This window comes from Camarhynchus parvulus, chromosome 3 (genome assembly GCF_901933205.1).
Source record: "Camarhynchus parvulus chromosome 3, STF_HiC, whole genome shotgun sequence".
Taxonomy (NCBI): domain Eukaryota; kingdom Metazoa; phylum Chordata; class Aves; order Passeriformes; family Thraupidae; genus Camarhynchus; species Camarhynchus parvulus.
The window spans coordinates 22,795,591-22,817,697 of NC_044573.1; the positions used below are offsets into that span (position 1 = coordinate 22,795,591).

Sequence of the window (22,107 nt, forward strand, 5' to 3'; positions counted from 1 at the left end):
GGGGTGCCAGTGCAGTTGGGCTGGGAACTCTAAGAGGTCCTGAAAACAATTTTAATTACCCATTCTTGGAGGATAGAAGGACTGGTTGGAACACGTGCAAGTGAAGCAGCTTGTTTACATAACAAATGAGGTATGCGAGGAGCTTTGTGTAACAGTGCTGCACACTGCAAGCTCTCTCACCTGCAGAGCTGGGTTTACCAACTCTACACACACAAGACCACCTTCGTGTAGAGAGTAAGCCTTTAGATAAAATATTCATAACAAGATCCAACAGTGGCATGAAAGAGGGTGGTTTGAATGGACAAAATGTCTAATACTTGTAAAAAAAAAAAAAAGAAAAAACAGGCAGCCACCAAGTCTTTGATTCTTGCATATACCACACAGTGCCAAGAGTCATTCAAAGTTTTCAGTTCTTGCTTGAGCAGTCACCCTCCAAAAATAAATCCACCCTCCTTGGAAAACAAAGCTTATATGAAAAAAGAACAAAAAAACCCCCCTGAAAAACCAAAAAAAACTCAAGAGCGTCTACAAGAGATAAATGTCTGAATCCAAGGAAAAAGTCATTTAGTCCTGATCCCCATACAATGGCATCATGCATTTAGCTGTTTCCATAACATTTTCCAACCAAAAGCCAAAAAGAACAATGGGAATTTTTGAGGCCTGTAAATTGTACAGAACTCAGGAAGAAGGGGGAGACAAAAAAGAAACAAACAAGTGATAGAGCTGGATAGCTGCACCGTGGATTGTACATTGAAAGACAGTGTGACAGTCTCTAGGTAATACTACTTTTGTGCTTGACTTTTTGTTGTTTGAATATGGTTCTCCCAACACCTAAGAGTTTTACAGACATGTACTCCTCTCTAACAGTGGAGACCTCTGACGTAGAAACCATAAGGAAAAAAGTATCCACCTAAACACTACCTTTTAAAAATGCTATTATAAGATAAATTTTAAAAGCTCAGCAAACTTGCAGTTTCCTTCAGCACATTAGGGACAGCAAATACTAATTTCAAACTCAAATCTAGAGCATTTCTGCACATATATCCTATTGTTCTAATAAAAACCAGTCCAAATTTGAGAATACTGCAACAAGAAAAACAAGTTTTAAAGTGTAGAACTTAAAACAGCTCAAAAATCTTTTGAACTTTTAAATATCTTGGGGTGGGGATGTGGGGGGAGGCAATATCTCAAAATGAAAGAAAAACTTCTCTACATCCTCTGTTACTTGAAAAAAAAAGCTCTAAAATAACAGCGTGACTATCTTGCTAACCCTTGTGCCCCGCTTTTTGTCTTCTGGCCTTTGTACATCAGTTCACCAGGAGAAAGAACTGGTCAGAAGCTGTACAGAACAGAGATGGTTTCTGCTCAGAAGCTTAGAGGCTTAGAGATTTAACTTAAAAATAATTATCACAATTATTTGCATGGTTCTGCCAGGAAAATAAAAATTATCCTCAATCCAAAAAACCATCCAGTGTGACAGCTTTGTATAAGAACATGTTTGTCTTACCCTCTTTCTTACCTTATCAGACACATCTCCTCGTCCTATTCAAAATACAGCAAGCCATGAAATTCCATCTGCAACAAAAGGAAAAGCCCATTAATACCTCCTGATAACTTTACAACAGAAGTCTAATAAGCAGTTCAAGAAACAAACAAAAAAAAAAGTTAAAGTTCTCCTGCCATTCCAGTATAATCTACACCCCAGGCCAGTCGCCCTCCTGTCTGTGGCAATTTGGGAAGCACGGATAATAAAGGCATTAAAGATGTTGTAACATGTCCTGTAAGAAACACGCTCTTCCTCCTTTGACAGGGCTAAGAGAGGTGGCCAAAGCATCCAGGTTGTCCTGCAGAGTCATAAGTAAGTCTGCAGCATCCTCTCATTAAATTAAATGAGCATCAAATTACATAATGTGAACAGTTGTAAAATGAGACCAACGGTAATGGCTAGAAATAATCCCAGTGGTGTTATACATCGTGGAGACAATTTTCCATCAGACTATCAAACCTGGGTAAGCAGCACTTTTTATCTCCAGGCCAAGAAACTGTCAGCATGCAACCTCTCTTAAATAACAGTAAAACATGCAAGAAATGGATGGAACAAAACTCTCATGCTCAAGTTTAAATGATGCCTACCCCGAACAAGTACATTTAATTTCCTAACTCCTTTACAGACCAACCTTTCAAAGCAACCAAGGTGTTTTTATAATATAAGTAAACATGACACAGTCTGGCATACTTGGGGTCAGATGAAAGAATACCACACACCTAACCAAAAAATTTGCAACCCTAAAATTGTCAATAAAATTTACAGTCTGGATAGACTCAGGCTTGAACAAACACTGTGCCACGGCACTATGAAGAAGAGACGACATGACCTGCAATCCAGCCAGTCCATGACTCACTAGGGCAGAAGAGAGACCTCCCATCTGGCAACGTGAAAAATTCTGAGGGTTTGCCTAGAGTGAGAAGTGTGAATCAAGGACCTAAAAAACCAAACAAACCAATCCCTTCACACTCTTTTAGCCCTTCCAGTGTCCTGCCCACCAAGTCCAGAAACCTGTTAGTCCAGTGCCAGAGTGAAAAAGGTCTGAAATGTGCAATGGTGAAATGGCACACAAGAGAATATTATTAAAAAACCAACCAAACAATGCTTAATTTTTCAATCCAGTTATCTGGGGGAAGGTACAGTGGGAATTAAAGCATTTGAAGCAAAGAGCTTTCATGTTTGCCTACCTCTTCTGTTATGATGCTACTAAAGGTATCCCTTTGCCTAAAGTAAAAAAGTGAAAAAATAGGTGCACCTTCACTTGTTTTTTTTCAACACCAAGCAGCTGCAGCCATGATGTCAACAGACCCCAGCAGGAACCCACAGGGGCTCAGTGCCACCGAGAGGTGACATCCTTCACCACACTGCACTGCCATTTCCCCACCCCAAAATGGGGATGGCGGCATGTGGGTCCCCAGGCAGCGTCCAAATTGCCATCTCTGGGGTGCTTCCTTTTTCTTATAAGTGCTAAAAAATAAACCTTTCATCCTGTAAATACCATTTTCTCAGATTATACTGATAATCATTAATTTTTTGGCATTGCCAGAATAATATGACAACTTAATACACCACTATGGGGTTTGTTTTCTTTAAAAAAATTGGTTAATTTTTTTGGTTTTTCCTTAGGAAGAAGAGATCTGCTGTCCACGTTACAGAAAGATTGAACAAAGAGAGCCACTGACCAAGAGCCCACTTCAGTATCCCTACCCTCCTATTCCCCTGCCAGCCCAGTAAAATTCCTCAGAGCACAACCTCTTCCTGGCTATTTTCAGAGCAACTGTAGCAATCATACAAGAACAATGGGGAAGTTTGTTTTACTCAAAGAGTAAATGTTTTGCAGCTTCCAATGTAAATATTTTAATTAATGGATTTTTTTTAACTCTCTGCTGCCTTACTTGTGTTCACATTCACACAGAGCCACCAGGGCAGAAGCAGCACTCAACTGCTGTAATACAGGGGAGAAGAAAATACAACATAGAAACATCACATGCTGACTTCATAAAAAGCACCTTCATAACCAAATCAAAATTCAGTGGGCATTTGCTGGGGGAGACTTGTTATAAGAATCTAAGAGAAGCAAGTCTGCTCTTGCTCTGTGTCCAGCCAAGGGCCTATATTGGTTCCCACTGAGACTGTGGGCCTATTTTCATAGGCAGCTTGTAGAAAACCACAACCCAATGTATTTCTGAAACAATATTATGCCCAATGACCAGACTACAAGGAAAAAGTGACTTATCCTTTTGTGTCAAACATCAGTATGGTGGCTTTTAACCACTTATCACTGAGCATTCACTTCACAGAAATGCTCAAATCTCCTCTTAATAATCCATAAATCAAGCGTTGCAGACTGTCAGCAGGATGGGACTCAGATTCACTCTCTCTAGGCTGGACTGTTTTGGTACTACAGAAAGTGGCTGCACTGAGATGCCAAGCCATCCTGCACATGCTCCCCTGATGGTTTCTGGATCCAGGAGCACCCCAGGTACAGGCAGCTCTTTCTCTTTCAACAGTGCCTCTCCCCTAAGAAACTCTCCTCCTCCTCCTCTGTCCCCAGATACCAGGATAAAGTTTGGATGCACTATCAGCAGATGGCTGGCATTCAAGATTTTTTTTCAAGTTTCTTTTTCAAATGAAGTAGGACACAGATGGTGACGTTCCTGCTTTCCCTAAGCCTGGAACATGAACATAGACCTGTCTGAGCTGGGGAGCTCAAACCCATAGTACGTTTCTGGAGAGCTGCACAAATTACTGCACAGACCAGTTTAGCCTAAAGCAGTCCCACACGTGGCAGTATTTCCCTTCCCCTGCTTTTATCTGAATGGGAGGTTTTGTTCTTCTTGTACTGACCTCACCACACTTGACGCCTGTTAGCAACATCCTTTCTGAAGTTCAAACAAGCTCTATAGAAATTCCCTGCCACTGTAAGTAACAGACATGCATACCCCAGGTAAAATCCTCACTGTACCTTTCAAAAAATCACCACATCTGTACTCTTCCACCACCTCATGCAAGGTGCTGGTTGCCCACTCATAAGGCTCCCTAGATTCTGCAATTCTCACAACTGCTGTCCACCTCCGAGCCAGTGGCAGTGGCACTTGGCTCATCACATCCCACTAGGCAGTGGCTAGCACTGGAAATGATGGGAAGAGGCCTACTGCCCTCTCTCCTGCAGGAACTACTAAGTGAAGCAGGAGCAAGACCTCCCAACCCCATTCCATCGAAGACAAACCTTCCACAGTGCTAAATTAGCAAAAGCTGACTTATCAACCACTCCCCATTTAGGATGGGGAGCAGCAGGAGAAGGAACATCGGGCTCTTATTTGAGAGGGCCAAATTTGGCAGCAGCAGGAGATGCTAGAGACAACGAGGCCACTGCTGTTCCTGCACAGGCAGGCTGGTGTCGTGCAGAAGGAAGCAGGAGCAAGCAGATACACCACTCCTCATGATGAGCACCCACCACAGTACCTGACTCCTAGGCAGGGTAAATGGGCACCAAAGGACAATGGCAGAGAGAGCTCCCCTTGCAGCAGGGTCATTCAGAAAGATGTGATTGCAAAACCCTTCCTTGTCCCTCACAATGCCACAAAGTGAAAGTAAAACTCCTTATCTTACATTTGAGTGTAATACCATTCCTGCAGACATTTATACGGTATCAACTTCAGCTTCTACATCAGAAAAAACTTTTCTTAAAAAACCCCAAAAATAAACAAACCCCTCTCATAAATTCTTTCCCCATATTCTCCATCAGATTTTCTGGTTATACATACAACATTAAAACAGAGAGTAAAGATCAAAGAAGAAAGTATCTCTGCTTGGAATGGACTTCTCAAAATGTGTCTAAACACACTTTTCATGGAAGACCTGAGTGAGGAAGCAGACTTTCCATGAAGCAAGCCCTCGAAGTGCACAGACTCTGGAAAAGGAGATCTCTGAGCAAGCGAGCAACCTAAGGCTTATGCCAGTCCTTCCATCTTCCTCTCTGACCTCTTCTAGGGAAACACTGCATTTTACACTTCCTCATATGCCTATTTAATCAGCAATGTGAAACTTGCACAACCTTACCGGTGTCTCTGTGGTCTTCCCATCAGGGCAATGAGTAGAAACACACCCCAAAGGAGCAGAACATTCATAAGTCTCCCATGCCCACGGGATGGAAAAGCGAGTGGGGTGAGAACAGATGAATGTTAATCTCTCCTCCTTGCCGCCAGCAGCAGTCTGTACTCTCCCACGCAGACAAGAGGGAGGCTGTACAATTTGTTGAGGCCAAACTGTCTGGAAAAATGCAAGGAGAGAAAACTGATGGCAAATTCTCTATCTCTTCATGTGCTGTAGGGAAAGTGAAAGTCAGTCAGAGAGTTGCTGATAGAACATGAGACCACAGGGTCTTTAAGGGGCTGCTTTTATGCAAACCGCAGTGCTGGGCTACGCAGGACTATCAGTTCAACATATTCACTGCCTAAAATATTCTGCTCACACACTGCTTGCACTCTGACTTCTTATGGGAAATACTTTCATTGGCAGAAATGTCTGATCATAAGAACACAAAAAGGACCTGATATCACTCCATTACGGATGTTAATTCACAAATGTAGGACTTTACTCTAGCCTACATGACTCCAAATATCTACTTCCTAACCACCAGTAGGTAGCCAATAAGCACATGAAATACTGAGCTTGGAGCAGTTGCCACCACAGACACTTCTTTAACTGATCTGTGCCTCAAAGGTGGCTGTCAGCACACAGGGCTGTACATGTGCCAAACGAGAGCATGGGGGAGAAGCTCCAAGCAGGAAACAGAAGCTTGTCTTAGATTAGCACAGCTCACTCAAGTGTAGTGCTATGCTCAGATTTGGTTTTGATTTGCAAACCTTGCTGTCATTGGCTAAGAGAATGTTTGAAATTTGGTTAAAATAGGCAAAAAACAAAAACCAGAAAGCTGAAACAAACACACAAATGAAATTAGCCTGACAGCAGTAGGTACCTTTAAAAACTAAGCAAGATGCACGTTTCTCAGTTGCTTTTTACTGCTTGCTTCTCCATCTCCCCTTCCAGCTGAAGGCAGCATCTTGGATGGGCACCTCCCAGGTTTCCAGCAAAACATATTCAAAAAGCAGAGAGAGCAAAAGGAGAGTCTCTCTGCTGCAGTTTGAGACATCATCAGTCACCTCTGAGCTTTATTGAGAATTCCTCCTCACCATCCCCAAATCCATACTATAAATGTGTTGCCTGTTGAGGTATCTTAGAAATAAGCCAAGCCCAAGACAAACTTGGCTCCAAGGAAATTTCAAATGGTACTCTGTTGAGCTGGTGGCATGTTTCCAGTTCTCACTCGTAATTCCAGAATTTAGAGTCCTGGAGTCACCATACTGCCTGAAGACAGTAGATCTACCCTCAAACACACGTGCCAGCACTGCAGACGTGGATTTGATGAATACCTGTCCAGCAGGAACCACTCCAGAAAAACCACTTGCTTACTCTAGCTCACAATAATCACAGTAGCAGAGAGATACTACAACCAGTATCTTGATCAAGGGCAAGGGGAAAGCTCTTTGAGTAATCTAGAGAAGGAATCTGAACCTTAAAGGGAAAACTTCAGTGAATAACGAGGGGGGGAAAAAACCCACTATTTAATGTTAGCATTTATTAATGTTAGCCTTCAACTGTGGATAAACAGAGAAGAATCTCTCTGCTTGTGCACATATTTAAAAGACTGTTTACACATGAAGTCCAAAAGGATGTCCTCATTTTATAAATAATTTGATCTGATGACTACATCAGAAAAAAGTGCAACTTAAGGCTACATACAGAGGCAAAATACTTGGCTATTAATGTCTAAACACGGACAGGGGGGAAAAAGACTAAACATCAGAGTCACTAAAACTCAGCAAATGGTTTATAGCTGAAGCTAAGTGCATAACATAGTGCACATTCAACGTACACTGAACTGTGACTCTCCTTAAATGTATGAAGCTGCGCTTGCCAGTAGGTCATTTAGGTATTCAATATGAGAGTCTCCTAAATGCAAACACTTCCTCTGCTCCTCATACCTGACCACATAAGCCATCCAGCAATGCCTTACTCCTCCTGTGGGGCAGGCACAACACCTCATACAGCACACTTGTGGAGCCACAGGGTCAGGCAACAGACAGCACTGGGAGAAGCTGAGACTTCTCTCACAGAAATGAGGAGAAAAGGTCCTCAAAAGATTTACTGTCTGAACTCAAAGCCTGTGGCTTTGTTTTCCTTTGTCACATGCTCCTCTGTGTGCTTATAGATGTAGTTACATGTGTGTGCACCTTGCTTAAGATCCATCACTCTGCATGTCAGTTCAGTGGGGGAAACAATGCACACAAGAAACTCAGTATTACACAATGAAGAAATACTATTTCCAGGTAAAATTTCCTCTTCAGTTTAGCTGAATGCACAAACTTGGTTTCCAAGTTTTTTTCTCAACTGAGAATCTGTAAACAGCACTGTAAGAATATTATCAGCAGTCTCCAAAGAGGATCGAAGTATTTGCTACCCCAAAATTTTTACAGACTTCCTAAAGTGAAAAAAAAATGGGATTTTTTTTTAATGTTCTCTATTTACTGCTGCAAGCCATAATGCCAGGTCATACTCCACATAAATTGCCTCTTTAAGCTCAAAGCATGCCCTTGTGCAATCAAGAGGCCCGCATGCAGAAGAAAGGAAAAGAGGATTAAAAAAAGGGCAGCACACATGTAATTTTGGTGGAGCTAAATTTTCTGTAACTACTGATACTTTATATAAAGTATCTGATATTCACTATCAGTAAGGAGTATCTCACAATGAAGTACAAATCCGTGATTTTAAGAAAAACTACATTTCTGACCAAGGAGCAATGAGGACTGCAAGCATTTAACTTGAAACCAGCAACCACACATGGTAAGTAAGAAAGGCCTGCCAGGATGTGATCCTTAATTATGACTTCATCCTGCGCAGCTCCCTTGAAAAAGGATCAGCTGAGACGTCTTGCCCAAAGCAGCTTCTACAGAGCACAGCCCAACCAAAGAGAAGACCAGGGTGCCAAAAATAATAATAAAAGAAGTCTTCCCCACAAGTAATGAGGTATCCCTTATAATTCAACCCTATAAAACCAGATTTGTCAAGTTCTAAATTAGGTTGCAGCAATATTTCATTGCACCATAAATCTTCCTACCACCCTAGTAAAGATGCCTAATAATTTAATATGCCATAATTTTATTTTTTTTTTAATCTGGAACTCATCAAAAATTGCCTGAAATAGACATCTCTTTTACAGTCCATTTTCCACATACGTACAGATTCCAAAATGTAACCGGTTTGTATTTTTTGCAAGGAAAATTGTTTGCAAAAATACATTTCCATGTAGACTACCAAAGGTTGTAATTATCTATCTTGGGCTTTTTAGGTAGGTCAGTGAACATCCTACAAAGGCTTCTGTATTATCCATGATATTCATTCAGCATCAATTTTTTCAAAAGCAGTACAACCTCCTTAAAGAATTACAATAACAAGTAAAATTTTCAGAGGAAAAAGTGGGTTTCCAGAGTCAGAAACTTTCAGAACTTTTTTTCTTTACTTTTTACTAAAAGTTTCACAGCCTTTTTCTTGCTGAAACAGATTACTTCACAAGAATGGTGAATTCCAACTGCCTCATGTACTTCTATTTCAGTGGATAACATGCACCTCACATAATGACTTCAAATTAAAAAAAAAAGCTGAAGATATTTAAAGGGGGGGTGTGAGATACTGCCAGTACTTGTTATAAAAATTTCTAATTCCCATTCCCTCCCAACTAATCAGGTCTGTAATAAAAGAAACACTATTTCAAAGCAGTTGCCACGTCTGTAAATGCCAGCACTGTAAAAAAGTTAAAAATATGATCACATCAAGTGCTATGAAAAATACACATTTTTCCTCATGAAATAGATATGATGAAAACACCTCTAGAACTTTAAGATGGCTCAAAGTTTGAAAAAACAGTGATGTCATTATTTTCCTTCTTCTGAGAAGTTTACGTCCTTGCTTCCTGCTGCCTCGCTTTACTTTACTTAACCCGAGAAACACAGGACAGGCAGTGCTGGGATCACTGGAGGGAGTCAGGACAAGTCCATTTTACATCTCACCAAGCCTCCCCTAACAGCAATTCAATAAAAGTTGCACTTCCAGAAGCTAAAATAAGAGGTGAACTGTCCTCTTATTTGTAGTGTCTCTATGAGTACACAGTCCATCTCTTCTTTCCTTTACCCTGTTCAGTCAAGGGTCACAAGCAGTGTATGGAGAAGCTAATTTGTGGTCCTGATCCAGCCAAAGCCCACGAGGAAAAGGGCAGAAAGCAGCTAAATGCAGCAATGAAGATGTGTTTCACTACTGTGCTCATCGCATGATTGCACTCCCAGCCGTGGAGTCTCGATACAAGACACAAGTCAAGACAGTGAGTGTCACAACCATTTCACAGCTTGCTGGCAGATCATACAGACAATTTTAAAGACAGAAGAAATATAGGAAAAAAAAAAGTGGTTTTTTTTTAACTTCAAATGCTTTACACTGGGGCAAGGCATTAACAAAAATGTTATTTTAGGTAACTGACTGACTCATTTTTTGCTAAAATTAAAATTTATCAACCAATTCCTAAAGAGCCAGGCAATCTAAAAGCAGTTCCCTGCAAAAAAAAACTGAGTTCATACTATTCAAGGAACTTCCTAACCTTGATTTTTAGGCTAACATACAGCCAACCTTGATATTTCTCTCTTGATTTCCACATTGAAACAGCAAGAATTTTATTTTCCCCTTTACGTCATTTACCAAACTGCTGAGTTTTCTGTGCTGCACATTTCCCTCAGGGGTGCTCAGGCTGGGGTGCCCCTGGAGAGGGAAGGCTGTCTGTCTGGTGGGCTTCTCAGAGGCTGGGGCAGGGGGAGGTTGTATTTTGCTTTTTCAAAAGCTGGGACTGAGACTAGTAATGGGAAACTGCTTAGTTAACTGATTCTCCCAGCATTCCCAGGAAACTGTCTGTCTGAAAAAGATATCTTTTAATTAAAAACAAAACAAAAAAGCCCCTCATTAACCAATTTGTGCAAGATTAATGCTTAGCTAGTTTTGCCACAGTTTTTAGGAACTGTCTCTTCCAGCAAAGGAGAAAGTGAGGCCAGATTCTGAAAGCTGTTGGGCTGATACTGATCTGCAAGAACTCCATGAAGCCCAGCAAAATTATTCTGCATTTATTTATAGCTCCACCAATAAATGCAAAATCTGGTAAAAACAGTTTTCAGATATTGAAACTGTATAAGCCATAAAATTTTCCTTCTAGACAATTACTGACATTTGAATTGCTCAAATAAAGAAAGGAGCCATCTCAATACCCGTTTTTCTAAATCTGCTTCCCCAGCCGTCTCAGTTAATTCTGTCCATCTACATTTAAAGCTTACCTTTGTTATTCTACTCTCTGCTTCATATTTTACAACATCTGTAGTTGTTTATATACATGAAATGCATATTAGAATTTGTTTATTTTTAAACTAGTGGCTGTATAAGTAATACAAATATCTGACCTTGCATTACCAACTCACCAATACTCCAAGCATGAATTTTTACTCACTTAGCACTCCTCTTTAAAACACACACACATCCCCCAAAGGAAAAACACATAAGAAAATACAAAATCTTATCCTTAAGAGTAATATTTACTTACTAAGAAAAGTTATTTCCCTTAACTAGAACATTTTTATAGCTGGGAAAACAATTCATAAAGAATTTACTACATTCACATGCTTGTACATCTATTAGTCAAAATATTTCCCAAGGAAGTTTAACTAACAGTTGTGTCTAACATGCACGGTCATTTAATACTGCACTCCACAAAATACTACAAACAAAACTATTTGTATAAACAACAGAAGAAAGATAACCTGTTTATCACACAGGCTGATTATCTCACCAATCATATTCAGCTTTTATGGCATTACAAGTGACAGTATAAATTTTTAGCAATCACAGCTTTGATTAGTCTTTGTACCTTACAGACTTTGCATCTACTACTTCCAATGCACTAAGTCTTGATTTTGAAATCAAGGTACACCAATTAAATTAGTAAAATCCTCAACACTTACTAATCCCCTTCCTGTCTTCCAATGACCAGACATACCCAAAACCAACCGATCTCCAACACCTCTTCCCAGAAGTATGCTTTCTAGGTTTTCATATACAACAAAAGCTGGAACTTGGCATAACTTTGATAACTGCATTTTCAAATTAGAAGCCAGGAAATTAGTCATGGTAGGGCAGCATCTCTAGGGGACAGTTTGGGTGGCCACCAGCAGCAAGATGCGTGTGGAAGGCTGTGTGAGAGGGCAAGATTGGTATCTACCACTTCCTCCCTTCTGCCATAAGCATCAGAAAAGCTGAGAGAGTCCTCCCTCACTTACTGTGGGCTCAACCCCAAGCACAGGGGAGGGCCAGTGCAGGTACTCCACAGCATCTTGAGAAAGGGTAAGATCAAAAGAGCTGGTAGGCAAAACTCCTCGAAGCCAAAGACGTGGTTTTGCCAGTTTGATTAAATAGTGACTTAAGTGTCTCAAGAGAGCCACACTTAGGAAAATCAGACCTTAAATTTATAAAATATCACACTTCCAGGAGGACAATTCTTTCCAGCCACCAGCAGCTACACAATAGCTGTTTGACTCAGCAAGGTCCTCACAACATCCTAAAACACACCACCTCCTCACTATGGCAAACCCACAAAAATGGCTTCACACCACCCCCTCCTCCACCCCCAATGGGGAAAGTAGGGCACCACCATGCCCCAAATAGGAAATATAATAGGAAAATCTTGCTTGATGGACTGGGGGCTTTCTTTGGGAGCTGGCTCACACCCCAAGCTCAGCACAAAGACCATGACCCAGATGCCAGTGTATGACCAGACTCTCACCCCAACAGCAGCTGGCTAAAAGCAGTGCTCTTCCCAAGGACATTTTAGGAGCAGAAGCAACCCAACCCAACAGATTTAACCTGTTACACCAAGTGTGTGCCAGCTGCTCACAGCCAGCTCAGCCTCCCCTTGCAGCCTGTTCTCCTCAAGGACAGCACCAACACTGTGTCAAGATTTTTTTTACTACGATCTACGAAAAGTCCATGGTGCAAGGAGACAAACATCCTGCTAGACTGAGGACACGTCCACCACTGGGAGGAAGGGGAAGAAATGGAAACTAGTGGCCTGAACTATAGGATGTTCAAAGCTCACTGACTGGCTGCTCTGCCGACAGGGACACAGTCAGGGAGTCAGAGCCACAACAGCTCTGCGAGCATGGCACAGTGAGAGGAAAACCTCATTTCTCTTCAAGGACATCGTATTTCCTAAATGATCTCAGGCAACCTCCACACTGCTGCAGTACCCTGACCCCACAAATGCCTCCCAAAGGCTGCAGATTAATGCTTTGGGCTGGGCTGAGTTCTCTCACTTGCCTCTTCCCCCACCTCTCACTAGACTCTCCTCCTTACATCAGTGTTCGGCGCAGATCTGGGCACAGCAGCACTGCCCAGCACCAAGAGGTGAGGGAGCCAGCGTGCCTCAGCAAGCCCAGGGAGAGGGAGAGGAAGGAGGAGGAGCCCCCCCAACAGAAGAGCAGAGTTGGGATGCCAACCTTAGCTGGCAGCAAACCCAATTTGGCCAAACCTAACTACCCCACCTGCAATCCCAGTTTCAGTGGGCTGCTGACTTCAGACTTCATAGGAAACTAATTTTTGTGAATGATGCTGTTCTGCTTTATCCTCATTAACATCACTTGCTTATTTTTTCAAAAGCAGAGATGCTAACTATCACTTCTGCTCAGGGCTCTATAACACAACTAGAGGCTCTCCTTTTCCACACTGAGAAGCACCTTACAGAAAAGATTTTAGCTGTCTGTGCTTAGAAAAGTAAGCTTTAGTGCTTTCCCTTTAGCATCTCCACCACACAAAAACTACACAGGTTAGAGCCCTTTTTCTGAAACTTCAGATGTTAATTAACAGTGAAAGGGCAGTGTTAATAGCTTTGCCATTTTTAAGCTTGCTGGGATCATTACTTTACTCCACATAGCAAGGAAAGAAGAAAATGTTCACAATCAACAGCAAGAAGTAAGTTAGAACTGGCTGTGGATCAGTAAGAAAAGCAAAAATTGATGAACAATGCAGGAATGGTGAATTGGGTTGTTGAGTTGTATGTACAGACATGACTGCGTGACAGGGCGCAGATTTTCACCACACACAAATGTGTGGTGAGTTGGAGTTTCTCATCTGCCTTCTGCCATGTTCATTTATGTAGTCTGCTCCCACGGCCCCCACCAAGAGCCACACTCTCCAACAGCCAGCACTGTCTCCTGCGGAAGGAAAAGCCTACCTTTGGCCCAAATAAGAGTTCATCATTTTTAATGTTTTAATGGGTATTTTTGAAGTAAATAAAGGGCATTTCCACTAGAAACAATTTTATCCCAGGACAGAAGATGGTACAACACAAAACTATACAGCACCATTTGCATTTTAAACTCAACAGTTTCAAGACCAATCTTCTTCAGCTAATAAAAAAGATTCAAAAACATGCTGAGTGGAGGCAAAGCTTACACTTCAGACACACTACTTCTCATATTTGAGAGGTTCAGCACAGACACTATCCCATAAACTTTCCAGCATCATATTTATGAGCACACGGACACATTTATTTCTTTGGATAGAAAACATGGAATAGATGACCATCACATCACTGGTGAAAACTGCTATGTCATAAAATAGCCCACAGCTACAGGAATTTATAAGTTCCTGTAACCGAGTAGCATGTGCCAAGCCAGGCAATCCTGATGAATTACATTAGAAGCCTATAGACTTATAATTAATTTGCTCAGAGTTGCATCTGCACAAAGACATATGTACACTCACATTTCTAAAGGAAAATAAATTCTGACTTCTTACATTCACGTATTTCCCCTTAAGAATAAACCTGTAAGATTATCAACTGTAATAAAGCTCTAAAATGGATGCTAAAATGGTATTTGAGGGCAGCATCCATCAGACACTCCAAAAACATATATAAGCTAAATTCTAGTGCACTATATAAAGGCAAGTTTCAGCTAGAAAGCTTTACTGTGATTTGTGGCACTTTAAAAGCACTCTTGTAACAATTTTAATAGTTTAAAATATTGGAGTTTAGTCCCAAAGAGATGTAGCTAGTGCTAAACTGCCATTTTAATGGAATTTTTGCACCCTCTCTCTATGCTCTACTTTATAAATAAACCTCTAGACTTTTTATTGATTTCTTTTAACATGATAGATTGAGCCTCTCTGGGAGAGAGGGCGAAAGAACAGCACACGAAAAATTACAGGTTCACAGTTTGTGAAAGGGACAATAATAACAAAACCCACAAGAGAAAACAATTACAACACAATGCATATGCCTGTGTTCACTGCTTTCAGATCTGCCTTGTGCATGGGTGTATATATATGTATTTGCCTCATTAAATTCACCATGAGAAACAAGTAAAACAATCATGTACAGCTGATGATGACTTGACTTCAGCATGCCTGATTTGAGTAGTTCATGCTCTGAAGTGGTGTAGGACATGCCATCAAAATTATTTAAAAGGTTTTGTAGTAGTCCGAGGTCGACGTTCTGCAGACACAGAAGTAAAAACACCCAAGAAAGTTTTTTCTATTGCATATATAGCATGGATTAGGGAAAATTAATACAGCTAGTCAGTCTCAGAGGGTCCTGTGCCAGACAGCTCACCAGGATACTGTCCCGCTGACCCAAATTCGGCAACCAGCTCTGCCCCTGTGAGCACTGCCAAGTGCACTTGTGGTCAAGCTGTGAGATCACTCCTCCTCCTACGATCCAGCTCAGAAACATACGACAGAAACACACCATGGCAGAATAAAAGCTTACTACCCCTGTGCATGGATGTCCACCCACAGGAAGGAGAAACTGTTAGTTTTCTGACACAGAGACAGACCTACTTTAAGTCGTGTGATTCAATTCTCAGTTGCCAGCATTATGCAAGGGATAAGCAGAACAGCTCATACCACAGGTTTCTTTCTTACATAGGAAGAACGTGAAGGACAACCAAACAAAAAAGAAACAGAATACTGGCAGCAAGCTAAACTAGGTAAGTACAGTCAAAAATATTTAGCAGCCTTTTGTCTTTATCCTGTTTGGTTTACCTCTCCTTACTGCAATGTATTTTTTAAAATCTGGATCCGTTCACTATATGTGTGACTAGATTAAAAAGATTCCTTGAACACATGACTGTGCAATATGATTTAAATTCTTTGCAAGATCTCACAAACTCCTGTGTGCTTAATTTTAGAAACAAGGACAACAAAAAAAAATCAAAAACCCAACAACGTCTGCCATTTCCATATGTGCTCTATATTTCACTAGTTCTTTACCACAAATGAAGAAAAAAAAACCAAACCAACCCCCCAAAGAATGTTAGGGGCGTTATGTCTTTCCTGACACTTTGAAATACAAGATACTTCTGACTTGTTGGTCACCTAGACATCTGTTACACCCAGTTCCCCCAGCTGAAACACAGAAGGAGTGGTAGTTCAGAGAGCTATTTGTGGAGATATGAAGATGATGTGACAGCAATATCATGGATAATGGGGGATTCTGGTCATGCAATGCCCCAAAATGATTTTCAGTGGACACAGCTGAATCATTCCAAGTCCGGAGTGAGTACAAATCTCCCCAGATCCTCCTCTTCGTGGCTGTTTCTCAGATGATGGAAGGAGATGCAACATCAACAATTACTATCACAGCAATGATCCATGGGACCCAATGCACAAATGTGCAATGTAACAACAACCAGTTATGCAACCTGAACAGCTCGGATGCCTGGCAAACTCAGGGGGAAAGGCAGGTTCAAAGAGTGGGAGTCTGCCAGACTTGAGATTTCATGTCACATCTCCAACCAGCCCTGTACCACCCAAGTCACCAAGAAAGGATGCAACACATATCCAATTCTGTTCCTGGGGGCTAGTACACGCTTCAGAAGGGACTTTGTCTTTTCCCTGATTTAGACAAACCACATATAAAGACCCAAAACTAGACCTCTTGACTACTTCTTGAAGGTCACATGAAGGTCTACAAGTGGATGGTGGAACTGAAAGACCAGCACTGCTACCAACCACGTTGCTGCTCTGCAAGGAACACAACCTTCAGAGGCCAATGCTTTCAACCTGGTCTTTTTGCTGGTGCTTAACTCACACAATTCTTTAATCCCATTAAGCATCTGATTTTTAAATACTGCTCTGCCTTGGCTCACAGGCACCTGCTACTGACAATTATCAGAGAACATATGTAAGAAAAAAAAATAGCATATGGCCACACAAGTAACTGCAGCAATGAAGTGCTCCTCGCAAGCTCTAAAAGAGACAAGAAATTGCAGCACTCCGTGGCGTGTGCGAGCACTGACCGCTCAAACGCGCAGGGTTACTCCAACCAACCCAGCACATCCCTCAGCCCTTCCCCCTGCATCCCCTTGCTCCTGGCTAGGGCAGAAAAAGAGATGTAAAAAAATACAAAGTGTGTGAATGGATATCGGTAACTTTTGCATGCCATGAGCTCAATCCAAAGCTGTTCCTACAAGTCTTCCTGCTGGAGGTCCCTGGAGGCCTCCTTGCCTTTCTCCCAGGGCAGAGAGGGCTGACTGAGACACACAAGAAGGGAAATCTCTCCATATCCACTGAAGTGTCAGATGAGCTTGTTTCGCTGTGGTTTTGGGTTTTTTATTTTTTTTTAATTTACTGGGATGAATCCCATCCCCATAGCCTCAGCCCTCCCAAAATAGTAAAGATAAATTAAAATGCTCTACATATAGGGCATTATGGCTGGAAATTTAGCAGGAGAGTTAGAACAATGATTGTCTTTTTGTCTTAGTGCACATTGGTACCACCACCAGCTCGCTACCAAGTCTGCTGCACTCAAATGCCCAAATTGAACATTTCTCCCTTTTCTTAATGTATTTATTTTTCCTCTGGGAAGTGACTTACTTTAAAAATTGCTTTATGATTAAAAAACACAGCAATCAACTTTTCAAAATGTCAACTTTAATTTGATTTTTGTTTCCCTCCTCCCAAGTCCTCAGGCTCTCACAAGAAACCCCTATGCCTCCATTTTACACTTTGCCACAGCTGTAGCCCTACATCAACCCCAGAAAGGCAGCTCCAAAATCTGGAGATTTCTGGTAGAGTTGAGGATCTTTCAACCCCCTGACAGGGAGCTCAGCTTTGCACATGGGACATTCAGCAACAACATAAGAGCTTTAGTTCAAAATTCAGTCCCACAAGATCAGGTTCTGCCCTGCAGGGCTATGGGGACATAACCTACCCAACAATGTGCCACAGCAAACTCCTGACCTGGTCACCAGAAGTGCCAAAAGGCACAGTGCGGTCTTTTGGATGTTTCCACTGCAGCAGGGATCCTGGGAATGACACGGCATAGGGGGCCACCCAGTCTGGCTGCACACACAGCAAGGAAACGAGCTACATTCCCACCAGTTTCAAAAGGCTTTACACCAGATCTTCCTTTCTCCTCATCACACAAAATTCAGAGCATTTACAATGAAGTTATCGATGTGCCACAGTCAGCAAAGAAAGACTCGCAGCACAGAGCTAATGCTCAGTTAATAACCCAACAGGGAGGAGAAAAAACCTCTGAATTTAGCATGGCTGATGTAAGCTGTGATGTCATTTCCACACATAGGCTAGTGAAAAAAAAATTTTTTTTTTTTTTTTCAGATCCAAGATACAGAGATATGTAAATTGCTTGGCTTCCATTTCAAATAAACAGTGTGAGATAACCCCAAAACTTAATAATGCTTTCAGCCTTCACTGCTGCTCTTCAGAAGACTCGAAGCCTTCGACAGGATCAGCTCACCAGGAGAGCAGTGAGCCAAACCACTTGTACAGGCATGCACCCTCAGCACCGTCCCACCCAGCAGTGCCAGCACAGTCTGGTTCTCACTCTTCAACAAGATGTTTGGTTTGGGTTTTTTTTTATTTTGGAGGAAGCAATTTTAAACAAAGAATAGGAAAAAAAAATCTTACTTTAACAGCTGTAAAGGATTTTTTGGTCTGATTATGGACAAAATTAACTATTCTCTAAGGACAGATTAAACAAGCCAAGCAAAACAGGTCAGAAGATCAGAGAGAAAGGGCATCTTAGAATTATGAAAGATGCTCAGCTAAATTAACAAAAAAAAAGAGAAAAAAAACAAACAAAAAACTTCAGTCAAACAGAAAAAACTGCTGAAAGAACAATCTGAAAGTACAAAAAACCTAAATTTGGGTAACTCAGAAAATGCTGCATAAAAATTTTACCATTTTTTAAAAATAATAACTTTCTTCAAATTAAACCCTCCACTTTTTCCCCTCAAAGAAGTAACTTCTTAATAGGAACTCTGCTTTAAGTGCTGCGCTTACCTATTCTGCCAGTAAATAATTTCAGAACTTGAGAACATTTATAAGAAAATTCAACCTGGAGGGTAATTTTCCTGAAATTTCTGTTTGGCAAATGAAAACAGTGTTTTCAACAGATGAATATCCTTCCCTGTAATTGTTATTCTGTTGCCATACTTTAAATTGGTGTTTTACACAAATGCAGCTTGAAACCTACCTACTGAAAGAAAAACAACCCGCGATAAAACCAACCTGCACAGAACAGGGTAGAACAGTACTAATAACATGTAAGCACAGGTTTCTAAATAGTAAAAAAGAGGTCGTTGCATAATTTATTCATTTTCCTACCAGTTTCACAGATGAAGATAGCAGCACCATGAGATAGCCAAAAGATTTTTTTTGCCTTTAGCTTAGTAATTTACAAGCCTTTGAGTTTCACTGCGTTTTGTTGTTGTTGTTCACTGGGGAAATACTGTGGAAATAACATTTACCTGCATTCTCAGTCTACAAGGCTTGCTGAGCGCAGCTCCATAGAGACACATCCCCAGCAAGCGCCACAGAGATTTACTGTAAGTTGGTGACTAATCCTTACGGTGTACCCTGTACGTGTATCACTGAGTCAGCCTGAAAGTTTGTTCATTCACTCAAACACCACTTCTTCCATTCTCCTCTCTCTCTGATCGGCAAGCAGGTGTGAAATCTGCCTTTCCTCCATTCAAGGAGAGCTTCTTACTGCCTGAACAGGCAAAAGGTGCAGGTACGAAAACTTGCTGCTCTTGTAGAGGACTGCCCTAAGAAAACACACGCTTGCCTACACAACAGCATAAAAACAAACATACCAAAAAAAGAAAGCCCTACATTTGCTTTCAGCAAGAAACTTCTGTGTATGCAAGGAAGGAGCCCTGCAGGGAGGGACTCTCCAGGGGGCACAAGCTGACCCTGCTACTGGAAAAACTTCCCAGTTCCCACATTTGGCAATCTAATGTACAAAGCCTGCGAGAAATGCCCAGTTTGAGTTTTACTGGTAACAAAAGCAGTAGCAGAACAATGCAGGTACATATTCTAGATAGCTGTAATGGCCACATATGACTTTGCATTTGCTGAAGCCTAAAATAAGATGCCCCACTCTTTTGTTCTCTTTTTTAGTTTCTTGCAATTTACATAATTAGCAGTACGGATTTTCCAGAAATAACCTGAAAGTAAAAGTTCTACCTGAAAAAAAAAAAAAAGAAAAGAAAAAGAGCTGTTTATGCAAAGGATAGTGTGGGGCTCAAACTTAAGGATTTTCCTTAAATAACTGAAGCCCATCATCTACTTTGTAATTATGATACTTCAACTAGAAGAATACAATTGTTACAGAGTAAAATAATTACAACAAGGAGCTGCAGTCAGTCATACGCAGACCCAACCTTGCACCTTTCTTGAAACAGTCACACAGGTAGTTCAACCAACTATAACAAGAGCAGGCATTGCTACAGATGACTAAAAATTGAAAATCTGGTCCAATACTGAGCACACAATCTGACAGAAGCCTTCCCATCAGCCAGCTTTATGTAGCAATCTATGTGCCATTGCCCTATAATGTCTGCACTGCAACCTTACTCGTTTTGGACCGTCGCCTACTGGCTGAGAGGTGGCCTTTAAAACCAGATGAGCCCATGTTATTTTAATGAATGCCTACTTTAACTAACGATCAAGCAGTTAGCCTAGGATTGTATGCTGACAGACTTCCAGCATCAAAGTACAGCTCCTTTCAAAAATTAGAGTAATTCTGTGGTATTAGTCTATCGTTTATGTATGTGCATGCAACGTCCAGATTAAAACTTCTGAAAGTTGGAAATCGTTGAAATAAAAGTCTGCTAAGACTATTTTATCATTCCCACTCATGTTAAGCAGTACCTTACTAAGCAGGCAACCACATTTGGCTTAACTTACATTCTTTTCATTAACAAAACAGTACTTAATCCAATGTCTTTTTTCTGTGAACCTCCCTTTTCAGGTGTATTATTTCTTTAAATCTAAAGCTGTTTTCAACTTCAAAGACCAACTTTTTACTACAAGCAATATAGAAGCAGTAAAATTCATCCTCTGCAATGCATCTTTGGTTTTCAAGTGTATAAACGGTGAAATCTTTTTTCATTTTACCTGCAAGGCATATTCTCTTATTCATGCTCTTTCATTATAATAGCAGCAACTTTAGAAATGTATTACAGTTAATTATAAACCATCTCTTACAAAATTTCATAGTCCTAAAAAAACCTTTTCCTCACTTTAAAAAAAATTTGCCTCTCATTTTCTAATGTTATCAAACTACTTTTTCATTGTGATCCATGCTGCTCACATACCAATTTACTGAACTCTGACAGCATACAACAAGCTTAACTGACAAAAAAAACCAGAGAATCACTGTTCACCATCACAACTGAGAAACCTCTTCAAGTCTTGGAAACACAGCATCGATGGAAGAATGAGAGAGAACTTGCCTGACCATACTTCTGCAAATATTTTTGCTTAGAGGAATTACTGCCATCTTAAATGGAGATATGCCCCTGCCATATTCAGAAATATGTGTTTAACGTAGTTATGAATATGAATCTCACTTCTCCAGACATAAATTGCCTGCTAATTTAGAAACCTCTCTCCACTCCCCCGCTCAGTACCTGATGCTTTGCCATGCAGACCTACTGGAACACATGGAGACATTTTGCAGGGCATTCCTGTGGATGGGCATGGAAAGGTCATCAGTGCTTCACAACAAAGCAGACACTTGGTTCCTACAACCTGTCTTACCTTAGTGTGATCAGGGGGTGAAAGCCCTTCCAGAGAGAGGCAAGAATGCCATTTCTGACACTCAAATGCCTCCATGAAAAGACTGCATCTAGCCCCGTTCGGCATGCTCCCGGTCGCGGCAAGTGTGTTGCCAGGGAGAGTTAGAACTTCAAACAGCTTTACTCAACCCTTTCAAATAAAGTATCCTGGCTCAGCATCTCACCACTAACGCACGTCAGTCTCTGAGATGGTTTTCCGCCTTATTTTTGCCAGAAACTCATTAGAATATCACTGCAAGTACTTGTTTATTATCATTGCTCTGATGCTGAATTCACGTTTTTACAGTGATCAATAAAAACTAAATC

General features: G+C 41.1%; 1 protein-coding gene across 6 annotated transcripts in view; it reads right to left on the reverse strand.

Moving 5' to 3' along the window:
* TRERF1 (transcriptional regulating factor 1) overlaps positions 1-22,107 on the reverse strand; it is a 97,381-nt gene that overhangs the window by 67,807 nt on the left and 7,467 nt on the right. For all 6 annotated transcript variants that reach the window (XM_030945958.1, XM_030945963.1, XM_030945956.1 and 3 more), the window contains one exon: positions 1,520-1,575. The gene's annotated coding sequence lies outside the window, so the exon portion shown is untranslated. The remainder of the gene's footprint in view (positions 1-1,519; positions 1,576-22,107) is intronic.